This window comes from Condylura cristata, unplaced genomic scaffold (assembly GCF_000260355.1).
Source record: "Condylura cristata isolate star-nosed mole 26May11 unplaced genomic scaffold, ConCri1.0 scaffold00008, whole genome shotgun sequence".
Lineage (NCBI taxonomy): Eukaryota > Metazoa > Chordata > Mammalia > Eulipotyphla > Talpidae > Condylura > Condylura cristata.
In genome coordinates this window covers 62,765,953-62,788,597 of record NW_004567109.1, presented here as the reverse complement: position 1 = coordinate 62,788,597, position 22,645 = coordinate 62,765,953, and the positions used below count along the sequence as shown (strand labels likewise).

The window sequence follows — 22,645 nt, the reverse complement described above, 5'->3', positions numbered from 1 at the left end:
TATACCAGAGATAATTTATGGGGGTGGAGTAGGGAATGGGAATGGGGAGAGAAATGCACTGACTGGACTTTGGTGATGGCACATGGGTGATTTGATGATGGGAAGCAAAGGGGATGGAAAAATGCACAAAATGATATAAAAATAAACTATTATATTATTTTTTAAAGATGTGATGCATATACACAATGGAATATTACTCAGCAACCAAAAAAAAAAAAAAACATGCCTTTTGCAGCAACGTGGATGGAGCTCTAAAAGAGCATGCTTAGTGAAATAAGCCAGAAAGAAAAGGAAAAATACCGGATGATTTCACTCACAGCAGGAGTATAAAGGACCAGGGGAGAAACTAATAGTAATAATAGTGAATAACTATATACCAGAGACATTTTAAGGGGATAGAATGGGGAATGGGATCAAAAACAGTTGGGGGAGGGAAGTGCACTGGACTATGGTGATGCAGACGGGTGATTTGGTCATGAGAAGCCCATGGGCATTACAACTGAGATGGAAAAAGGCATAATATGATGTAAAAATAAACTTTTTTTTTTAATTACTCTGGTGGGCCCTCCCTGGTGGCATAACAGTTTAGTTAAAACATGGTCCTATGAAAATAGCTGCAGCCATTTCAGCTCAAGTTCGATCGCCCTTTCAGAGAGGTAACCCACATGGCATGGCAGACCTCTCCTGTCTCACCTGCTGCTCCCCTCAGCAGTATACTTTGTTAGTCTGACTGTTCTGCTCCCCAATCTGTCTCTGGTGAAACCTATCACTACCTCAGGCCTGTATCTCAATTCTGTATACATAAATAAGTAAATCTTAAAAAAAAAAAAATTTGAGCTGCCATCTTGGGTCCCCGCGTGTGTGCACCTTATCTCAGCTGGTCTGCCCGAGACCCCCTGAGTGCCAACCCTAGTCCCCTGTGCGGCCCCTTTTCCGCTCCAACAAGATGAAAGAAACTATCATGAACCAGGAGAAACTCGCCAAGCTGCAGGCACAAGTCTGCATTGGTGGGAAAGGTACTGCTCGCAGAAAGAAGAAGGTGGTTCACAGAACAGCTACAGCAGATGATAAAAAAACTTCAGTTCTCCTTAAAGAAGTTAGGGGTAAACAATATCTCTGATATTGAAGAGGTGAATATGTTTACAAACCAAGGAACAGTGATCCACTTTAACAACCCTAAAGTTCAGGCATTTCTGGCAGCAAACACTTTCACCATTACAGGTCATGCTGAAACAAAAAGCAGCATCTTAAACCAGCTTGGTGCAGACAGCCTGACTAGTTTAAGGAGACTGGCTGAAGCTCTGCCCAAACAATCTGTGGATGGAAAAGCACCTCTTGCCACTGGAGAGGATGATGATGATGATGAAGTTCCAGATCTTGTGGAGAATTTTGATGAGGCATCCAAAAATGAAGCAAACTGAATTGAGTCAACTTCTGAAGAAGATAAAACTTGAAGTTACTGGGAGCTGCTATTTTATATTATGACTGCTTTTTAAAATTTTGTTCATGGATCTGATAAAATGTAGATCTCTAATATTTTTAAGCTTGAGCCCCTTGGACACTGCAGCTCATTTCAGTTTTTACTTATACACAATTCATTCTTTGCAGCTAATTAAGCTGTAGAAGCCTGGGAATAATGTTTGAAACAGGTTAATAAAATCCTTTGCCTAGTATAAAAAAAAAAATTTAGGACCCTCCCTGGTGGCGCAGTGGGTTAAGGCACAGCACTGAGAAGCTAAAGCCGCTTCCTCATGAGTTCAATTCCCGCCTGCCCCGGAGGTGCCCACATGGCGCGGCAGACCTCTCCTGACCCGCCCGCTGCTCCCCTCAGCAGTGTACTTCGTAGATCTGTCTGTTCTGCTCCCCATTCTTTCTCTGGTAAGGCCTCTCGCCGCCCCAGAGCCTCTGGCCTGTACCCCAGTTCTGTATGAACAAATAAATAAATCTTTAAAAAAAAAAAAAAAATTAGGGCCCTTCCTGGTGGCACAGCCGGTTAAAGCACAACACTGAGAAGCTAAAGCCACTTCAGCATGGGTTCAATTCCCGCCTGCCTGGGAGGGGACCCACATAGTGGGCAGACCTCTCCTGGCTTGCCCGCTGTTCCCCTCAGCAGTGTACTTCATTGATCTGCCTGTTCTGCTCCCCACTCTGCCTCTGGTAAATCCTCTCAGTGCACCTGCACCTCTGGCCTGTACCCCAGTTCTGTATGGATAAATAAAAAAATCTTTAAAAAACAAAAAGTTTAGTCTGTTATTACTCAAGGGATTATGACACTGGTACACAAGTGAATTGATGGTAGATATTCTATGGAGGCTATGCCTGAAAGGAGAAAGCAAACATTGTACAAAAATGAATAATGATCTAAAATATATATAAGTAAGTAAACTATCAAAGAAAACTACTCAGGGAGTATCTCTCTGGTGGCACAGAGGTTAAAAGTCTTAGCATCATCAAGCTATCCACAGCCACTGCAGCATGAATTTTATCCCCAGCCAGGAAGCTGACCTACAGGGCCTAGCTCATCCCCTGCTCCACTCAGCAGTGTTTCAGTAGATCTGCCTGTTCTGTTCCCCATTCTGTCTCTGGTGAACCCTCTTACCCCCTTCTCCCCCACAACCTCTGGCCTATACCCCAGTTTTTGTATGCACAAATAAATAAAAAATAAATCTTAAAAAAATATTACTCTGCTGAGATGAAAAAATGCATAAAATGATGTAAAAATAAACTATTATATTATTTTTTAAAATATTACTGTGGGGGGCCCTCCCTGGTGGTGCAACGGGTTAGGACTCAGCACTGCAAGTGAGCTGCAGCAGCTTCAGTGTCAGTTAGATCCCCAGCCTCAGAGGTGATCCACATGGTGTGGCAGACCTCTCCTGACCTGCCTGCTGCTCCCCCCAGCAGTGTACTTCGTGCATCTGCCTATTCTGCTCCCCACTATCTCTGGTGAATCCTCTCGCAGCCCCTGTACCTCTGCCCTGTACCCTAGTTCTGTATACATAAATAAATCTTTAAAAAAAATTACTCTGGGAAGCCAGGAAAATATTATAAATAAGAAAAATATAAAACCTTTAAAGATGTTATTAGCACTATGAAAAAATATGCACAATAAAGTAATATGGAAATTTAATTAGGCATAAAACTCTCAGGTTGTTTTCCTTTGTAAACTTTCTTTTAGCCATGTAATTGTTTTATGTAATTCAGTTAAAAGATATAAAAGGAAGTACTTGCCCAATATGCTTTTTTATTTCTCCCATTGCTCCTTTACTCATTTTAGAAATTGACATTTTAATAACACTAAAGGCCCTCCCTGGTGGCTCAAAGGGTTAGGATGAAGCACTGCAAGGTAGCTGCGGCCGCTTCAGAGCCAGTTGATCCACATGGCATAGCAGACCTTTCCTGACCCGCCCACTGCTCACCTCAGCAGTGTACTTCCATTGAGCTGCCTGTTTTGCTCCCTACTCCGCCCCTGCACCTTTGGCCTATACCCCAGTTCTGTATGCATAAATAAAATAAATCTTAGAAGAAAAAAAAAACTAGCTTAATAACACTAAAAATTTTATGTCACTTGATAGTAAAGGCTATTGTCTAATCTGTGTCTCCCTAGTATCTGACAAGGTGGTATGGGTCATAAAATGTTTGTTGATTAGATTTAAGTCACTCATGGCAACTCACTCAAATATCTAAGCATGGAAAAAAGTAAACTGATTATTTCAAGGCAGTGAAAATTATGGAAGACTTACTTTTATCATTATTTTTAGAGTAAACACATTTTCAAGGAAAACATTTTTCTTTATTCAAACTTTGAAAAAATATATTTTTAAAGATTTATTTATTTATGCATATAGAGCTGGGGTACAGGCCAGGGTGCAGGGGCAGTGAGAGGATTCACCAGAGACAGAGTGGGGAACAGAACAGGCTGACTGACAAAGTACACTTGCTGAATAGAGTAGCGGGCGGGTCAGGAGAGGTCTGCCGCAAGCACCATGTGGGTTACCTCATGGGCAGGGATTGAACTCACGCTGAAGTGGCTTTAACCCGCTGCGCCACCAGGGAAGGCCTATTTATAAAGATAGATCAATATATAAATACTCTTATAGCATATAACTAAACATAGGAATGGACAAACAAGTCCTTGGGGAGCTGAAAGTCTCTTTGGAAGAGTGGAAAGAGGAAAGTAAGATACTATAGCTGTTAAAGTGGGAAAGGGGTCTAGAAAAGGAAAATCTCTAGCTTTATTATTAGCACAAATTCCTCATAATAAACTTCAAAAGGTAACAAAACTTCAAAAGCTATTTAGCAGTCAAATGAGAATAGTTGGCTCCTTCTTGTGAAATAACAAAGGCTAAGCCTAGATACTTTTAATGTATTCATATCATATTTCACCATTCTCCTACTCAAACTTTACAGCAAGCTGCCCATAGTTGCTCTTTTAGATCATGCTTTTTATCCTTCCATTTCCTCTCTGCCTGGAATTGCTCTTCCAGGTCTATTCAGGAAGCATTTCCTGGTCCTTCACTGGACCCAAGTGCCTCTCCATAATTATCCTATGCCTATCATTCTCAGTTTATCCTTACACTGAGTTCCCAGTTTGTTTATCCTACAAGTCTCTAGACTATAAGAATCCGAGAACATGGTATAATTTAGAAAAAACAATAATGTAAATGTGACATAGTTTCTTCACTTTTCAAATAACAAAAAAAGGGGGGGAATACTCTAGATATTGGAGCAGGAATTCTAAATGAAAGAGAAAATCTATAGTTTGGAAAGTTACATAGAAACTTCACATATACTAAGTGAAAAAAATTGCAAAAAGGCTTATGTATAATAATCAAGTTTTATAAATTAATAAATTATTTTATTTATTTTTTTTAAAGATTTATTTATTTGTACATACAGAACTGGGGTACAGGTCAGAGGTTCAGGGGCGGTGAGAGGCTTCACCAGAGACAGAGCGGGGAGCAGAACAGGCAGATCGAGGAAGCACACTGCTGAGGGGAGCAGCGGGCGGGTCAGGAGAGGTCTGCCACGCCATGTGGGCACCTCCGGGGCAGGCGGGAATTGAACTCATGCGGAAATGGCTTTAGCTTCTCAGTACAGTGCTTTAACCCGCTGCGCCACCAGGGAGGGCCCAATAAATTATTTTAAAATAAAAAATACAGATAGGGAAAAGACTGAAAAGATACAGATCAAAATAATAGCTGGATCTCTAATCCAGGTGTTGTCAAGTGATTTTTTGGCTATTCTATATATTCCAACTTTTAACTATATATTCCAACAATAAACATGCATTAGGTAGAGTTTTATTGAGATTACATTTATAAGTCACAATTTTAGGCATTTTAAAGAATCTAATTGGGTGATTTTTTTATAATACCTTGAGTAATATTTTCTAAGTAAATTTAACACACTTTTTTTTGAGGACAAAGTAAAACAGAAATATTATAGAACAGAATTTCTTAGCAATAGTGAGAAAGGTTAGCAAAGGAATTCTACACTGTCATCCTAAGAAATGTCTTGAAGAATGTGAAAGTCACTTGTTGCATCATCATATTACCTATTTCAGAGGGCTGCTGCAAGTACTGAATAAACTAATATGTAAGTTATTAACATATAAAGTGACAGGAGCTGGTAGTGTGGAAGCCTCATCTCAGTTTATATTATTTCAAAAGCTGGAAACCAGAAGTGGGTGTTGCCTCTTAAAGCATGACTCCATCCTAAATAGCAATATTCAAGGGTTTATTTCCTATCTTAGCTAGCATAAAAAATTATTTGAAGAAAAAGAACAGTATAATGGTTAAAATAGGTTCTCTAAGTCACTTTTCATAATAAAGTACCTGTCGCCTAACTCAAAAGGCGATTATGGTATTATTCCCTGTGCTTTCCCTTATTTCAATTACTCTGAGTTAATATGATAACGTCCATTTAACACTGTTATAGAAAAGTATTTCAAATTCCAAATAATTACCTAAAATAATGTTTAATAGAAATAACTCAAATAAATGTTTCCTTTTTAAATATACATTTTTTAAGATTTATTTTTATTCATGTATGCATTCAATAATTGGGGTGTAGACCAGAAAGGCAGCAGGGGGAGTGAGGTGTGAAGATTCATCAGAGACAGAATGGGAAGCAGAACAGGCAAATACTGAGAAACACTGCTGAGGGGAACAGCAGACAAGATAGGAGAGGTCTGCTGCACCATGTAGTTTAGATCCTTGGCACCATGCTGCAGTGGCTGGTGATAGCTCCCTACAGAATGGGAAGCAGAACAGGCAAATACTGAGAAACACTGCTGAGGGGAACAGCAGACAAGATAAGAGAGGTCTGCTGCACCATGTAGTTTAGATCCTTGGCACCATGCTGCAGTGGCTGGTGATAGCTTCCTACTGCTGAGACCTAACTGCTTGAGCCACAATGGAGGCCCTTTACACATACACTTAGTAAAACAAGAGACACCTGGTGACTAATGAAGGAACTCAGATAAGCCGTCAAACATCTACCTGTAACAGCAAAGATTCTCTAAGAATAATTAACTTATTTTTACCCTGAAATAAACAATCCAATCCCCTAGATATATAATCCTGCTATAAAGTCACTCAACCTATCCTAAATTTAACACAATTCCAATACTGTTACTCTTTCTTAAAAACCTTTGATGCCTTCCCAGTCGTAAAATTAAAATATATCCCATTTTCCAAACAGTATTGAAAAACCTTCACTGAGCCCTCCCTGGTGGTGCCAGGGGTAAGGATGCAGCAACGCAAACTGGCTGCAAGCCACTTTGGTGTGGGTTCGATCCCCAGCCCCAGAGGTGACCCACATGGCATGGCAGACCTCTCCTGACCAGCCCACAACTCCCCTCAGCAGTGTACTATGTTCTGCTCCCCATTCTGTCTCTGGTGAAACCTCACACCACCCCAGGGCTTCTGGCTTGTACACCATTTCTATAAGCATGAATACATAAATATTTAAAAAAAAAAAAAAGCCTTCGATAAACTAGTCCAATCTGCCCTCTCCAATGTAGCTCCTACATCTATGCCTTAAATCACATAATTTGCACTACATAAATTCTGTATACTCACTCCTCTCACATTAGGGTGCCCTATACCCCATCATGCCATATCCAAATTTGCCCCATACTTCCCTTAACACCTAAATTGAACAAAACTTTTTCTCCTCATGTAACTTACTCCCATGGCATCTTGCCCTTTTGGTCAATGCTGATTTGCTATCCTGCATGGTAATCAATTTAGACACAGCTACTGATCCTGCTACTGAGAGCTTACCTTGGATCAGTATTATTAAGGAACCTACATAAGAACATATAGTCAAACAATATAATCAAACCCAAAATATACTTACCAATTATTGCTTTTGTTTTAGGCCAGCTTAAATCTAATAACAAAATTTACATTAAAACTTATTATAAATGAATTTCCTCACTAAGGTATAAGCTATTCTCAGACAAAGAAAGTGAAAGGCAGAGGGACCAATAACTTGTCAAAGAATAGGAGATAAGCAGGATAAAAAGATAAATAATCATACCATTCTGTCCATTTGTAAACCACCTGTGCCTTTGAAGTCTTAATCCCTTACAAACACTCGCTTGTAGTTAAATGAAAAATTATACTCTGGGACATATATATGTGTGTATATATATATATATATATATTACTTATTTACTTATGCATTTAACTACAAGCGAGTTAAATGAAAAATTATACTCTGGGACATATTTATATATATATATTACTTATTTACATATGCATTTAACTACAAGCGAGTGTTTGTAAGGGATTAAGACTTTAAAGGCTTAGGTGGTTTACTTTCTATGTGTTCTATGTGTTTACTTTCTAGTGTTACACTAGAAATGACTCAGTTTAACTCCTACTCTGCCTTTAACCACCTATGAAAATCTGGAAGTTACTTTACCTCTCTTTATAGGTTAAAAAAAAAAAGGGTAACCTCCCTTTATGAGTAAAAATGGAGTAACCTATTTTGTATCAAATTTGTGTAAAGGGTAACATCCATTCTAGTATTATCCTAATTTCATAGTGCATCCATTATAAAAATTGCTATTTTTAGTTGGTGTTAGAAATCTACTTTACAAGAACTGTGATTTCCTTTCCCAGTCACAAGTTAAAACTGCAAAGTAAATGTTCACCTCTGGAGTGAAGGTACCATACTGCTATAAACATATACTTGACTGCCCATCTCACTCACAGTTGCATCTAATAAATATATGTGTATACTTCAAGTCAAAGCTCTTTTAATGTCTATTCTATCACCAAAATCTCAAAACAATCAGGTGAGGTAGGCAACACAGATTTTAACCCCATATTTACAAGCAAATAGTCTCAGAGTGACCTTGCCGGGGGTCTAAGCCCTTTAGCAAAAAGCAAGGATTAGAGGATAAAATCTTCTGATTACAACACACCAACCACTAAACAAAACACTAGGCTAGAGTACTTTGAGCCTTCTTCCACCAATTCTCTATCTGGTGTACAGAGCTCAGTATATTAACTTTTTACTAAGAAGAAAAGTGAACCTGGATTCCTATCTAGTTAGAAGTAGTTAAGAAAGATGATCTCTGGCAGCATTACAATTTTAGCCTGTAGCAATCTATAGTAAAGATTAAAGATTCTTGTGTAAAAGCTAATTGTTTCTGAGTAAGAAGAAAAGATCCCTGCTTACTGGTTAGATCCCAACAACAACAGATCAAAGAGAAAGGCTGGACAATAGATCAAACAAAATCACTCAAGTCTTGGAAAAGGACAGAGAAAAAAACAGGGAAATGATCCAGTGAAAGTTGGAAAGCAAAGCAGTTGCTAGGTTAGTCTTCGAAACTAGTGTATTAAGTGCATGTGCTAAGGCTGGTGCCAGGCTGTCAGCCAAGGCCCAGCCCAGCCTGGAGCATGAAGCAGCTCAAAGAAGGCAACCTGCAAATGAATTAAAACAGAAACATTCAAGCCCAGGCATTTTTCTTAGCCCAGGTCTTTGACTTCTTCTGCCTTAGAAACTTTCAGAACCATATATAGTAGCTTTGGTAATGATGCAGAAAACATGTAGCCCTCTCTACACGCAGACTAAAAGGAAAGACCTATACTCTGACTTGAAGCAACAAAAGAAACATGTATGAAATTTGTGCCTATACATTATACTGGAACTGAATGACTCCAACATTTAATTCAAGGTCTCACTGGTGGTGTATGGGGACCACCAGCACTAAAGTGGTGATTAAAGTCTCAGCCCTATCAAGATATGGCCACTCCCTGCAACATGAGTTCTATCCCAAGCCAGGGAGCTGATGCACATGTTACAACAGACTTCTCCTTTCCCACAGCAGTGTCCTCAGTCAATCTGCCTTTCTGCTCCCCACACTGTCTCTGGTGAATCCTCTCAATATCCCCACACCTCTAGCCTGCAACTCCAGTTCTTGCATGCATACATTTTAAAAATTGGGCCCTCCCTGGTGGCACAACAGGTTAAAGCACAGCACTATGAAGCTATCACAGCCACTGCAGCACTAGTTTGATCCCTGGCCAAGGGGGTGATCCACATGGCATGGCAGACCCCTCCTGACCTGCCCACTGCTCCTCTCAGCAGTGTATTTCATTCAGTACATCTACTTGTTCTTCTCCCCAACTCTATCTCTGGTGACTCTTCTCACCTCCCTCACCTCTGGCCTGTAACCAGTTTTGTATATATAAATGAATAAATCTTTAAAATTTTTAGCTCACGGCCTTCTTTAGGCTCTTATTCTGGGGAATTTCCTAACACTGACCATAGACATTCTTCCTCCAAGAGAAAAATCTAATCCCAACCCATTCTTGACATAAATTAATTTTATTCTTGATAGTCTTTCTGCTCACAGATTTTCCTCATTTTCCTCCAATGTTTGAGAACATTCTATGCACCCAGCAACCCTCATCTATTGTTACATCAAGATGCAACTGGAGGGTATGATTTAGGGCTTATTTTCCTTTAACTTCTTTAGTCTGTGACTTTTAGGGATTTTTTTTATCCCCCAAGAGCCAGATTAATGATCCTCAACCCTAGTTCCATATCAGAATCATCTGAGTTTATGAAATAATACAGTCCCAACAACACCAACACAGGACCTGGAGAGTCTTATTCAATAAATCTGGCACCTAACTTCTTTAAAGTTTCATAGGTGAGGTTAAAAATACATCATATAGGCCCCCCCTGGTGGCGCAGCGGGTTAAAGCACAGCACTAAGAAGCTAAAGCCACTTCCGCATGAGTTCGATCCCGCCTGCCCCGGAGGTGACCACATGGCCCAGCAGTGTACTTCGTCAATCTGTCTATTCTGCTCCCCACTCTGTCTCGCCGCCCCTGAGCTTCTGGCCTGTATCCCAGTTCTGTATGCACAAATAAATAAATCTTTTAAAAAAAATACATCATATAGCTAACTAATAATAGATAAATGGATTATATTTACAGCCCAGAGTGAGAAAAGGACAATTTTAAAAGATGCATGATTCTTACAAGCAGGAAATAATTGACTATACAATCCAATGCTGTCTAACTCGAACGAGGAAGCATTTGTTAGATACTCAAGGATTGGAAATTACTAAGAATATTCATAGTATTTTTAAACTTCATAGTGATAATAAATTATAATTGAATACTACCTACATACTAGAGGTAAAGAATCTGAGGTTTAAATAAGTAGTGAGCAAAGCCAAATGCCAGTCTCTTCTTTCTCTACTAAGTGACAATACAAGAAATCAATATGTCTCAGCCTTCAGTACCTATAACTGCACTTAACCATAGCACAGTGAATTCAGTCTCTTATTCAATGAGGGAATTCTGCTTAAGGCAGATGGCAAATGTTCCCCACAATACTTTTATACCATAATTCAACAATAGATTGCCCCAGGTCTCTTCAAAACAGACATACCATACTTATCTTACCTGTGCTTCCTACTGTACATTACCTAAGTCAAAATTAATCAATGTTGTTAAAAAAAATAACCTGGCCCTCCCTGGTGGCGCAGCAGGTTAAAGCACAGCACAAAGAAGCTTAAGCCACTTCCGCATGAGTTTGATCCCCGCCTGCGCCTGCTCTGGAGAAGATCCACATGGCAAGGCAGACCTCTCCTGACCTGCCCACTGCTCCCCTCAGCAGTGTACTTCGTCAATCTGCCTGTTCTGCTCCCCACTCTGTCTCTGGTGAATCCTCTCACCCTCTGCATCTCTGGACTGTACCCCAGTTCTGTACGAATAATTAAATCTTTAAAAAAAATAAATAACCCATTGGTTATATTAAACAAGTCTAGTGAGTTGATGTTTAAAACAAAGAGAGCTTTGTTTTGTTTAAAAAAAAAATTAGTGAAATAAGCCAAAGAAAAAGAAAAATACCGGATGGTTTCACTCATAGCAGGAACATAAAGGACCGGGGTGGGGTAAAGAATAATAATAATAATGAACAACTAAATACCAGAGACATTTGGGGGGGGGGGATAAAAAATGAGGGGAGGGGAAATGCACACTGGACTTTGGTGATGGCACACGGGTGATGCGGTGATAGGAAGCCCACAGGGATTACAACTGAGATGGAAAAGGCATAAAATGATATAAAAATAAACCATTATATTAAAATTTAAAACAGCATTTTTTAGTCATCCTACATTTTACATGTACCTTTAATAAAAGAAAATGATGCTCTCTGATGCACCAAAGTACAACAAGAAGGCTAGAATGTTTGGCTCTCCATTCTATGTGCCTTTCTCCTAAAGTCATCCCTCTATACAGTCTTAATATTATCCATTCCCACCCCTTTGTATGATGGAAAGACCCAAGAGGCAAGAATTTGAGCACAGGCTGCTGGTACTCTATAAAATTACATAAGAATAGGTTCTGACTTTAACATTTGCTGCCTATAAATTCAAATAAGATATTTAACTACTCTGCACCCCAAGTACTCATTTGTAAAAGAGACAAATGTGACATAATGTTAGGCTTTCAATAAATGCCTAAAAAGCATATATTACTTTTACATATGTGTATGTGTGTATATATGTATATATATTTACATCATTGTTCATGTTTGTATAATGTATGCTTGTATGCTTTCTTTCAGGTGTATTAATTATAAAATTCCCACCACCAATTCACCCATGCATGAATCATCAACACAATCCCTTGTGCACTTCTCTCCCATTTTGATTCCTTGCCCCTCCTCTTGCATGTCTCTGATTTATAACTGCTTGTTAGTCTTTTATTATTTTTTCCCCCAATCCATTATTTAGGCCCCCTATAAACAAACCATCTGATATTTTCTTTTTTCTGTCTTATTTGACTGAGCATAATCTAGCTCTATCCATGCTGCAGCAAATGGCATGAGTTTATCTTATATGATTGCTGAATAGTATTCCATTGTGTGTATATATACACAGCATCTTCTCAATCCAGTCATCTATTTATGGACATCTGGGCTGTTTCTATACCTTAGCTATAGTAAACAGTGCTGCAATAAAAAATAAAATAAACTGCATTCTTTTCAATTAATGTTTTTGTTTCCTTTGGGTAGATTCCTAGGAGTGAAATTGCTGGATCAGGATATCTTCTTTTCTTTTTAAAAAAAGATTTGTGTATACAAGAACTGGGGTACAGGCCTGAGGTGCAGGGGATGAGAGGATTCACCAGAGACAGAGTGGGGAGCAGAACAAGCAGATCTACTGAAATACAGTGCCGAGGGGAACAGCAGGCAGGTCAGGAGAGGTCTACCATGCCTTGTGGGTCACCTCCCTGGCTGGGGATTGAACTCCTGCTGCGGTGGTTGCGAATAGCTTCATAGTACTGCATTTTAACCACCAACAAAGGGCTATCTCCATTTTCAGTAGTTTAAGGACTTCCACACAGCTTTCCTTAGTGGTCGAAGGAATTCCCACCAACAGTAGGAGAGTTACTTAAAAAAGTACATACTACTTCTGAAATTCACCCTGAGCTCATGACTCAAATAACTGATAATCTTATATCAAAGACAATTTTTTTTTTTATTGAGACAGTGACTTCACTTTCTGTGATTCACCTCTGCCAGGGCTCTGAATTTACTCTAGGGCTGCTTCAAATCAGTTCCTGTCACAGCAAGGGGAATAGAAAACAAAGAGATGACTCACAAGGAGTTTGATTTTGTACTTTTGTTCTTTGAACAAATCTTTTTATCAAACTAAACTATAATAAACCTGCAAGATATTACTTTCATCCATTCATTTATTCACTCATTCACTCAACAAACATTTCCTGGCCATCAGATTATGTCAGACCCTGACACACTAAAGAAATTATTAAGAAATCAGAAACTAGGTCTAGATCAAGGCTTGAAATGGTTTTCAACTACACAATAACATACCAGCCTTAATTTGAGTGGACTGTTCAGTTATGGACTAAAGAAATTATTAAGAAATCAGAAATTAGGTCTAGATCAAGGCTTGAAATGGTTTTCAACGACACAATAACATACCAGCCTTAATTTGAGTGGACTGTTCAGTTATGGACCTAACCCTCAAATAAACAATGAAGGTAGTTCAGGTCTTGTAAATACTAACAACAGTGTTCACTCCCTAAAACCAGAGGTGGTAAATCTTATGCAGTTAATTTCCTTTGAGCTCATCTATAAGATATTAGCTGATTATAGCTCCTGGTTAAGTATTCAAATATATGTCAGAAGTACATATCCTTTAATAAATTGCCAGTCCCATTAAGTCAGTATCAAAACAAAGCTTCAGATATATAGACATACACACACACATATGTATATACAGAAATACATATACATATATATTTATTTAGTAGTCTTTCAGTCAAAACGCCAGTCCCAGTAAGTCAGTATCGAAACAAAGCTTCATATATATATACACACACAAACGCATACACACACACATATACACATATATATTTATATAGTAGTCTTTCAGTAAAATTGCCAGTCCCGTTAAGTCAGTATCAAAACAAAACTTCCTAAAGAGTTAAAACCAATTCCAAAGCAAAACAAACTTAATTAACTTGTTAACTCTTGATTACCAATACAGTCTGTAACTTGACAGTTGAAATGAGTCAATCATCTAAAAACATAAAAAGAATCATTATCACTTTATAACATTCCTATCTCATAATTTGTCATAAATAATGACTTACTTTTAGAAGCATACTGTATATATTTGAATAACTAAAGAAGTTTCCTTCCCCAAAAAAGCACTAGAAAGGGGGCCTCCCTGGTGGCGCAAGGCATCAAAGAATAGCAAGCACTATGCAACTATCCACAGCCGCTGCACCATGAGTTCAATTCCTGGCCAGTGAGATGACCCACATGGCACCTACCCTCAGCACTGGTGAATCACCCACACACACCTGGCCTGTACCTCAGTTCTTGTGTGCGTAAATAAATAAATCTTTTTTTAAAAGCACTGGAAAAATGATGGAGCACTTCACATATAATCTGACAATTGCTCTAAAACACATTTAAAAATACGTGTTCAATCTGAGATCATAATTACCAATACATAAAACCAATTTTCCACTTTGAAGAAAAGCATTCATAGAACTTTCCTTTTTCACATTTTTATGGGAAATGTCAAATATACACAAAGCTAAAACATACGAAAATGAATTCCTATGCCACCATTCCTAGCTGCCACAAATATTAGACCATGGCTTGTTTGTTTGTTTATACATGCATACATACATACATAATACTACATACTACATACATACATACTACAGACAGACGACATACATTACTGGGGAATAAGCCAGAGATGCAGGGGTTGAGTGAGGATTCACCAGACACAGTGGGAAGTAGAACAGGCAGATCAAAAAAGTACACTGCTGAGGGGAGCAGCAGGCGACACACCAGAGGCCCACCCCACCATGTGGATCACTTCCAGGGCGGTGATCAAAATTGCAACAAAGCGGCCAGCTTTCTAGTACACCACCAGGGAGGGCCTCCATTTAGTTCATTTATAATCCCATCTACTTCCTACTATACTTCCATTCCACAGCCCCCATACCTGGATTATTTCGAAGCAAAACCCCAGATATCATATTTCATCATTCATAGTATTTCAACATGTATCTTTAAAAGAATTATGTTTCAAAATGAAGGTTGATTATCTTTTAACATACTATTCTAAGAACAGCTCAAACACAGTAATTGGCTTTGTTCCACCTTGACCTCCTCCACAGGTCACAAAGTTATTTCCTTCTCTAACAATGTATTTTGCATTGTATTGGTATAGGTAATCTCTCCCTCTGGATTTCTCGAAATCCTTCTGCTGAAACTCCATCTCAGAGGTAGATTCAATTGCATTCCTCAGAGAGCTATTCTGGAGAATCCCTCAGGAGCTACCCAAGAAAGTAAGGGGGAGAAAACCTATTTGTTTGGTGATGGGAAATCCACGGGGATTACAATTGAGATGGAAAAAAAAAATGTACAAAATGATGTAAAAATAAACTGTTATAAAAAAAATTTGTTTTCTACCCTTGAATAAATTCTTCATCTTTTTTTTCTGTCTTCTACTGGTATTCTGTATGAGCTTTCATTTGAAAGCTAACAAGAACAAACTAAGAACAAGTTCTTATGCTCAGAAAAAAAATCTTCCTATCCTAAACCCTTACTCATACACAGAAGGTTAGGGCCTACCACCACCTGAATCAAACAATTCATACTTTGCAGTGACACATAAATCTCTTGCAGTTAAATCTCCAGACCTTTGACCCTGTTTTTCCATCTAAGACATGCTTTCTATCACTATGGCTAATATCTTCTCATACTTCAAGACATATTTAAGAAGTCTCTCCTTGACCCACTTTACTTCTTTTATTTTCACCCTTGGGCCCAACTTTAGTGAAGGCTGTGCATAACCCTGTTAATGCACTTTACACATTTACACTGACAACTCCAGATTCTTAAAGTCTCAAGAACAATAAATTACTTTGAAATTATTGGGGCTCTCCTTGGTAGTACAACCGGTTAAAGCACCACACTATGAAGCTCTCCCAAGCCACTGCAGCATGAGTTCAAACCCTGGTCAGGGAGATGACCCACATGGTTTGGCAGACCTCTCCTGACCCCCTCATTCGTGTATTTCAGTAGATCTGCCTGTTCTGCTCCCCACTGTCTCTGGTAAATCCTCTCATCCACTATATTTCTGGCCTGTACCCCAGTTCTGTAAGCATAAAAAAATAAATCTTTTAAAAAATAAATTATTTTTTGTTGTGTGTATATGTTAACTCCAGCACTTGCTGGATACTCAAAAAAAAAAAAAGTGCTCAAACACTATCATCCAGGGGCCTTCCTGGTCTCATTGCTATCAAGCTATCATCAGATACTGTGCAATGAGGTTTGATCCTTAGCAAAGGGGCTGACCCACATGGCACAGCAGACCTCTCCTGTCTCACCCAAAGCTCCCCTCCACAGTGTTTTTCAGTTAATCCGCCTCTTCTACTCCCTACTGTCTCTGGTGGATCCTTTCACACAAACCCCAACACCTCTGGCCTGCACCCCAAATAAAAAATCTTAAAAAAAAAAAAACTGTCATCAACAAAACTTAAGATAATGCAGGTGTTCATTAAATACTTGTTAAATAATTGTTTTGTTTCTTGGAGATATTTACATGCCCAAATACAACTACAGAATGAGGTACATGCAAGGTTAATCAATACAGGTCACTTAGGGGTTAAGTCTCAGTACTACCACTGCAAAGACCCACCAACACAGCTAGAGTTCAATCTCCAGCCAGGGAGCTAACATACATGTCACAGCAGACCAAGGAGTTAGCCATGTAGTACATCAGATTGCACCAGTTTTGCCTAGTGCTCCCTTTAGCAGTGTATTTCAGTAGATCTGCCTGTTCTACTCCACATTCTGTCTCTGATATTCCTATTGCCCTTTCACCCTCTGCACCTCTGGCCTGTACCCCAGTTCTTGAATGCATAAATAAATAAAAATAAATCTTAAAAATAAAATTGGGACCACCTCATCCCAGTGAGAATGCCACATCTTCAAACAACTAGCAACAACAAATGTTGGTGAGGATGTGGTGAAAAAGGAACTCTCCTGCACTGCTGGTAGAAATGCAAACTAATACAACCACTATGGAAAACTGTTTGGAGGTTCCTCAAACTGCTTAACATGGAGCTTCCCTACGACCCAGCAATCCCACTCCTAGGTATCTACCCAAAAGACACAAAAACATTGATTGAAAAAGATACCTGCACACCCATGTTTATTGCTGCTTTATTTACAACTGGAAAAACATGGAAGCAGCCCAAATGCCCAAAAGTAGATGACTAGATTAAAAAGATATGGTACATATATACAATGGAATATTACTCAGCAACCAAAAAACAGAAACACATGTCTTTTGCAGCAACTTGGATGGAGCTGGAAAAGATCATGCTAAGTAAGAAAAGCCAGAAAGAGAAGGAAATACCGATGGTTTCACTCATAGCAGGAGTATAATGGACCAGGCGAGAAAATAATAATGAACAGTCACATACCAGAGACATTTTGTGGGGGTGGAGAGGGAAGTGCACAAGACTATGGTGATGGCACACAAGGGAATTGGTGATGGGCAACCCACGGGGATTACAATTGAGATGGAAAAAAAATGTACAAAATGATGTAAAAATAAACTTATAAAATAAATAAATAAACTGTTATAAAAATCTTTTAAAAATTCTTCCTGGGGTCCTCCCTGATGGTTCAAAAGGTTAAAGTGCAGCACTCTGAAGCTGGTTGAGGCCACTTAAGTGTGAATTCTATCCCTGGGCAGGGGAAGTGACCCACGTAGCACAGCAGACCTCGCCTGTCTCACCCGCTGCTATCAACAGTGTATTTTAGTTGATCTGCCTGTTCTGCTCCCAGTGTGTCTCTGGTGAACCCTCCCACCCCAACACCTCTGGCCTGTACCCCATTTCTAATGTATAAATAAATAAATCTTTTAAAAAATAATAAAAAATGAAAGTCATCTTGATCACTCCTCAACCTTTTGGTTAAGATTAAGTACAGTGAAAGTCATCTTGAGATACACTAATTGGAGCACAGAGAAAAGTCTAGGCACTAGTTGGTAGAAGTTACTTCTCACACATACTGGTGTGAATGCACAAGCAATACTGAATTAAAAAAAAAAAGAAAGAGAAAAGAACTCTGAATGGCAGACATGTATAACTATATGCTAAGAGTCTGCAAAGTTACTGCAAAGTTCTCTGCTTCCTTCGACCTTATACAAGCTGGTCACTCTACCTAAGTCCCTTACACTTATCTTCTCATTGCTCAGCTGAACTGAAAATCATGTGATCACTGAGGAACTGTTTAGTGTTTGTCTTCCCCACGAAATTGGAAGATCCATGAGGAAAGAGCATGTTTGTTTTACTCACCACTGTTATTCCAAGCATACTGCTAAATGCTCAATATTTATTGGATAATGAATAAATGAAAGAGCAAAATAATGAAGTATTATAACTGTGAAAGTTTTATCTTCCACTTCAGTCTTAAGATCATAAGGCGATTTAAATATGTATAGGCAGCAAAACTGAGCATGAAATGCCAACAGAATACCTGAAAGCACAAAGCTGTTAAAATAGCTGCAGAAATGTCATGTATACCCTCCAGCTGGCAGTAGTGTACTGAGAATATTCCAGAAATGTTACTAGTCTCTTTTACTGGTGTAAGGTTTTAACTCACAAAGATATATGGCTGATACAAGTATAAACAGCAGTTGAGAAAAGAAAGCTATATAGCATTTTCTAAGAGGCTCCAGATACAGATATGAAGGTTCTGGAAAAACCAGTGTATGCCACAGTTTATCCAGATTTCTGTTGCAGTCATGTAAATTATATTTATATATTATAAATATTATGTGTATACACAATATTCAAAGTTTCTGGTGAACAAATATGGTCAAACACCAACTTGATCAAGAATGGTACAACGGGTTAAAGCACAGCACTATAAAGCTGACTGAAGCCAATGCAGCATGAATTTGATGCCTGGCCAGGGCGGTGACCCACATGGTGCAGCAGACCTCTCCTGTCTCGACCACTGCTCCCCTCAGCAGTGTACTTCATTGATCTGCCTGTTTGCTTCCCACTCTGATTCTGGTGAATCCTCTCATGGCGCCTGAACCTCTGGCTTATACCCCAGTTCTGTATACATAAATGAATAAATCTTTAATAAAAAAAGGAATCCTGAAGTTATCAACATAAACATTTTTGCAAATTATAAAAAAGTTATTATAGGCCCTCCCTGGTAGCGCAGTGGGTTAAAGCACAGCACTAAGAAGCTTAAGCCACTTCCCCATGAGTTTGATCCCCACCTGCCCTGGAGGAGATCCACATGGCACAGCAGACATCTCCTGACCCGCCCACTGCTCCCCTCAGCAGTGTCTTCATCAATCTGCCTGTTATGCTCCCTACTCTGACCCTGGTGAATCCTCTCACCTTCCGCATCTCTGGACTGTACCCCAGTTCTGTATGAATAAATAAATCTTTAAAAAAAAAAAAAAAGAAGAAGAAGAAGCTAAAGCCACTTCAGCAAGAGTTGGATCCCCACCCTGGAGGTGATCACATGGCACAGCAGACCTCTCCTAACCTGCCTGCTCTCCTCCCCTCAGCAGTGCACTTTGTCAGTCAGCCTGTTCTTCTCCCCACTGTCTCTGGTGAATCCTCTCACCACTCCTGCACCTCTGGCCTGTACTCCAGTTCTGTATACAAAAATAAATCTTTAAAAAAACGAAAACAAAAAAAAGCTATTATAAGATCTTCTAACATGAAACGTAGTAAGTTCTCACTTAACACAGGTCAATAAATCATTGGACTTTAAAGTGAAAAACAGGCCCTCCCTGGTGGTGCAGCGGGTTAAAGCACAGCACTGAGAAGCTAAAGCCACTTCTGCATGAGTTCGATTCCCGCCTGCCCCGGAGGTGACCACATGGCGTGGCAGACCTCTCCTGACCCGCCCACTGCTCCCCTCAGCAGTGTACTTCGTAGATCTGCCTGTTCTGCTCCCCACTCTGTCTCTGGTGAAGCCTCTCGCCACCCCTGAGCCTCTGGCCTGTACCCCAGTTCTGTATGAACAAATAAATAAATCTTTAAAAAAAAAAATAAAGTGAAAAACACAGGTCAATAAATCCTTGGACTTTGAAGTGAAACAATGTATGGTTTCACTTACTGAAGTAGGTAGTGAATAACATTGTTTCGATTCTACATGGCTGGGATTCTTTTTTTCTCATCAACATTATAACAAAAAATGTTCTGTAAGGACCTGCTATCTAGAAAAATCCTAAAATTTTACTGTACAACTTAGGAAAAGAAAAACAAACCCAGTTTTAAATATTTCAGGAAAAATGCAGACAGTATAGAAGATACACAATTACAAAAATTAACAGCAGGGTCTGCCTGGTGGCCTAGGGGTTAAGTTTCTGCACTATCATTGTAATGGCGTGAGTTCAATACCTGGCCAGGGAGGTGACCCACGTATCATGGCAGATCTCTCCTACCTTGCCTGCTGATCCCCTCGGCAGTATACTTCATCAAACTGACTGTTATGCTCCCTACTGTCCTGGCGAATCCTCTCACCACCCCACGACCACCCCAAAAACACCCCTGGCCTACATGCCTGTTCTTCTATGCAAAAGTAAATAAAATATTTTTTAAATTAACAGAATAATATTGTCTTTAACACCTTAATTTCAAAACACTGAATATTAAGTCACTGAAGTGAAGAAATTAATTTTCACATCACAAGAAAGCAACACTATAAAATCCAGATGGAATATAACACTTGACATTCAGGAGATTAACTTTTATTCCAATGTTATTCTGCCTGTTTATTTAAATCCTTTCCCATGTAGTTTAAATGATATCACATGTTACAGTGAAAGGTAACATTACTTGCCCTTCCAAGAATAACCTCTAAAGAAGACTTTAGAAATGCTATTACTTTCTATAACTTATTATAAATACATTTAACTGATCTTTCTATGTATCACAGAAATTCTTACATAAAATTAATCCTAATATTTTACGACCACTTTTGTGATGATAAAAGTCCCAAAACAGAATCAATGAAATAATAAATACATATAAGTTATACTTTGATGACAATTCTGGGCAATTGTGCCGTGAGAGTATAGTAATTTCCCCAAATGATTCAGTCTCTGGTAAGTACCTACCAATTTATTTTTACTTCGCTAAAAGAAAAATCTAGATTTCCTCCTCCAAGAGATCAAATGAAAAAATCCTTAGATATTAATCTCAAAAGTATTTATTTATGTTTGCATACAAAACTAGGGTACAGGCCAGAGGTGCAGAGGTGGTGAGAGGATTCACCAGAGGCAGAACAGGGAGATTGATGAAGTATACTGTGGAGGGGAGCAGCGGGCAAGACAAGAGAGGTCTGTTGTGCCATGTGAGTCACCTTCCTGGCCAGTTGGAAGTTGTAAGTTTAGGGAGGCATAAAGGACAAAAAAAAAATCAAAACCTATCATCAACAGTATTGTGGTAACACACAAGAACTTTTTATCTACTTTTCTGAAAAGCTAGTAGGAGTATTAAAAGAGTAAGAAGAAACACTGACCAAAATAACAATAGGAATACCGGACTATAAATATGCTTTCTGTTAGCCAGAAAAGTTATACTTGCAGACAATTTAGCTACCAAATTACTGTTTCCATTCATTAAAACTTAAAACATTAGATGTGCTTATGAAGTAACATGCATAAATAACAGAACTTGCATAAACAAGTTCAATATCAGACTGAACATGCACTGTGCTTTCAAGACCATTTCATAACTCCTGGTATAAGACACACAAGAGATTGATAAGCTATTTCTGTAAAGTTATCTCTTTTAAGATTTTTATTTTTATTTATTTATGCATAAAGAACTGGGATACAGGCCAGAGGTGCAGAGGTGGTTAAAGGATTCACCAGAGGCAGAGTGGAAAGCAGAACAGGCAGACTGACAAAGTACACTGCTGAGGGGAGCAGTGGGTGAGACAGGAGAGGTCTACTGTGCCATGTCGGTCACCTCCCTGGCCAGGCATCAAACTGAGTTGAAGTGATGACAGCTGTGCTTCACCTGTTGCACCATCATGGAGGGCCCCTTTCTGTTAGGTTATTAGGCTTTAAAGGCATATGGTTTTCTCCATAATACAAGTAAAATGCCATGTCCAGGGGCCTACTTGATAGTGCATGGGTTAAAGTCTCAGTGATAGCAAACTATCACCAGGGAGTTAAGCCCACATGGTGCACAGACTGTACTGTTTTGTCCCTCAGCGATGTATTTCAGTAGATCGATCTGTTGTGCTCCCCACTGTGTCTCTGGTGAATCCTCTTAGTCCCTGCACTTCTGGTGTACACCCCAGTTCTTGTATGCATAAATAAAAATAAATCTTAAAACAAGCCATATTCAGGCCCTCCCTGGTGGTGCAGTGGGTTAAAGCACAGCGCTAAGAGGCTGAAGCCACTTCAGCATGAGTTTGATTCCCCAGCCCCAGAGGTGACCCATCTGGCACAGCAAACCTCTACTGCCCCACCCGCTGCTCCCCTCAGCAGTGTATACTTCCTCAATCAACCTGTTCTGCTCCCTACTCTGTCTCTGGTGAATCCTCTCAC

At 39.3% G+C, this 22,645-nt stretch overlaps 1 protein-coding gene and 1 pseudogene across 3 annotated transcripts in view; one reads left to right on the top strand and one right to left on the bottom strand.

The window, feature by feature from the left end:
- The window catches only part of NSD1 (nuclear receptor binding SET domain protein 1), a 142,540-nt gene that overhangs the window by 97,998 nt on the left and 21,897 nt on the right, over positions 1-22,645 (bottom strand). The window lies entirely within an intron of this gene.
- LOC101628839 lies at positions 863-1,460 on the top strand (annotated as a pseudogene).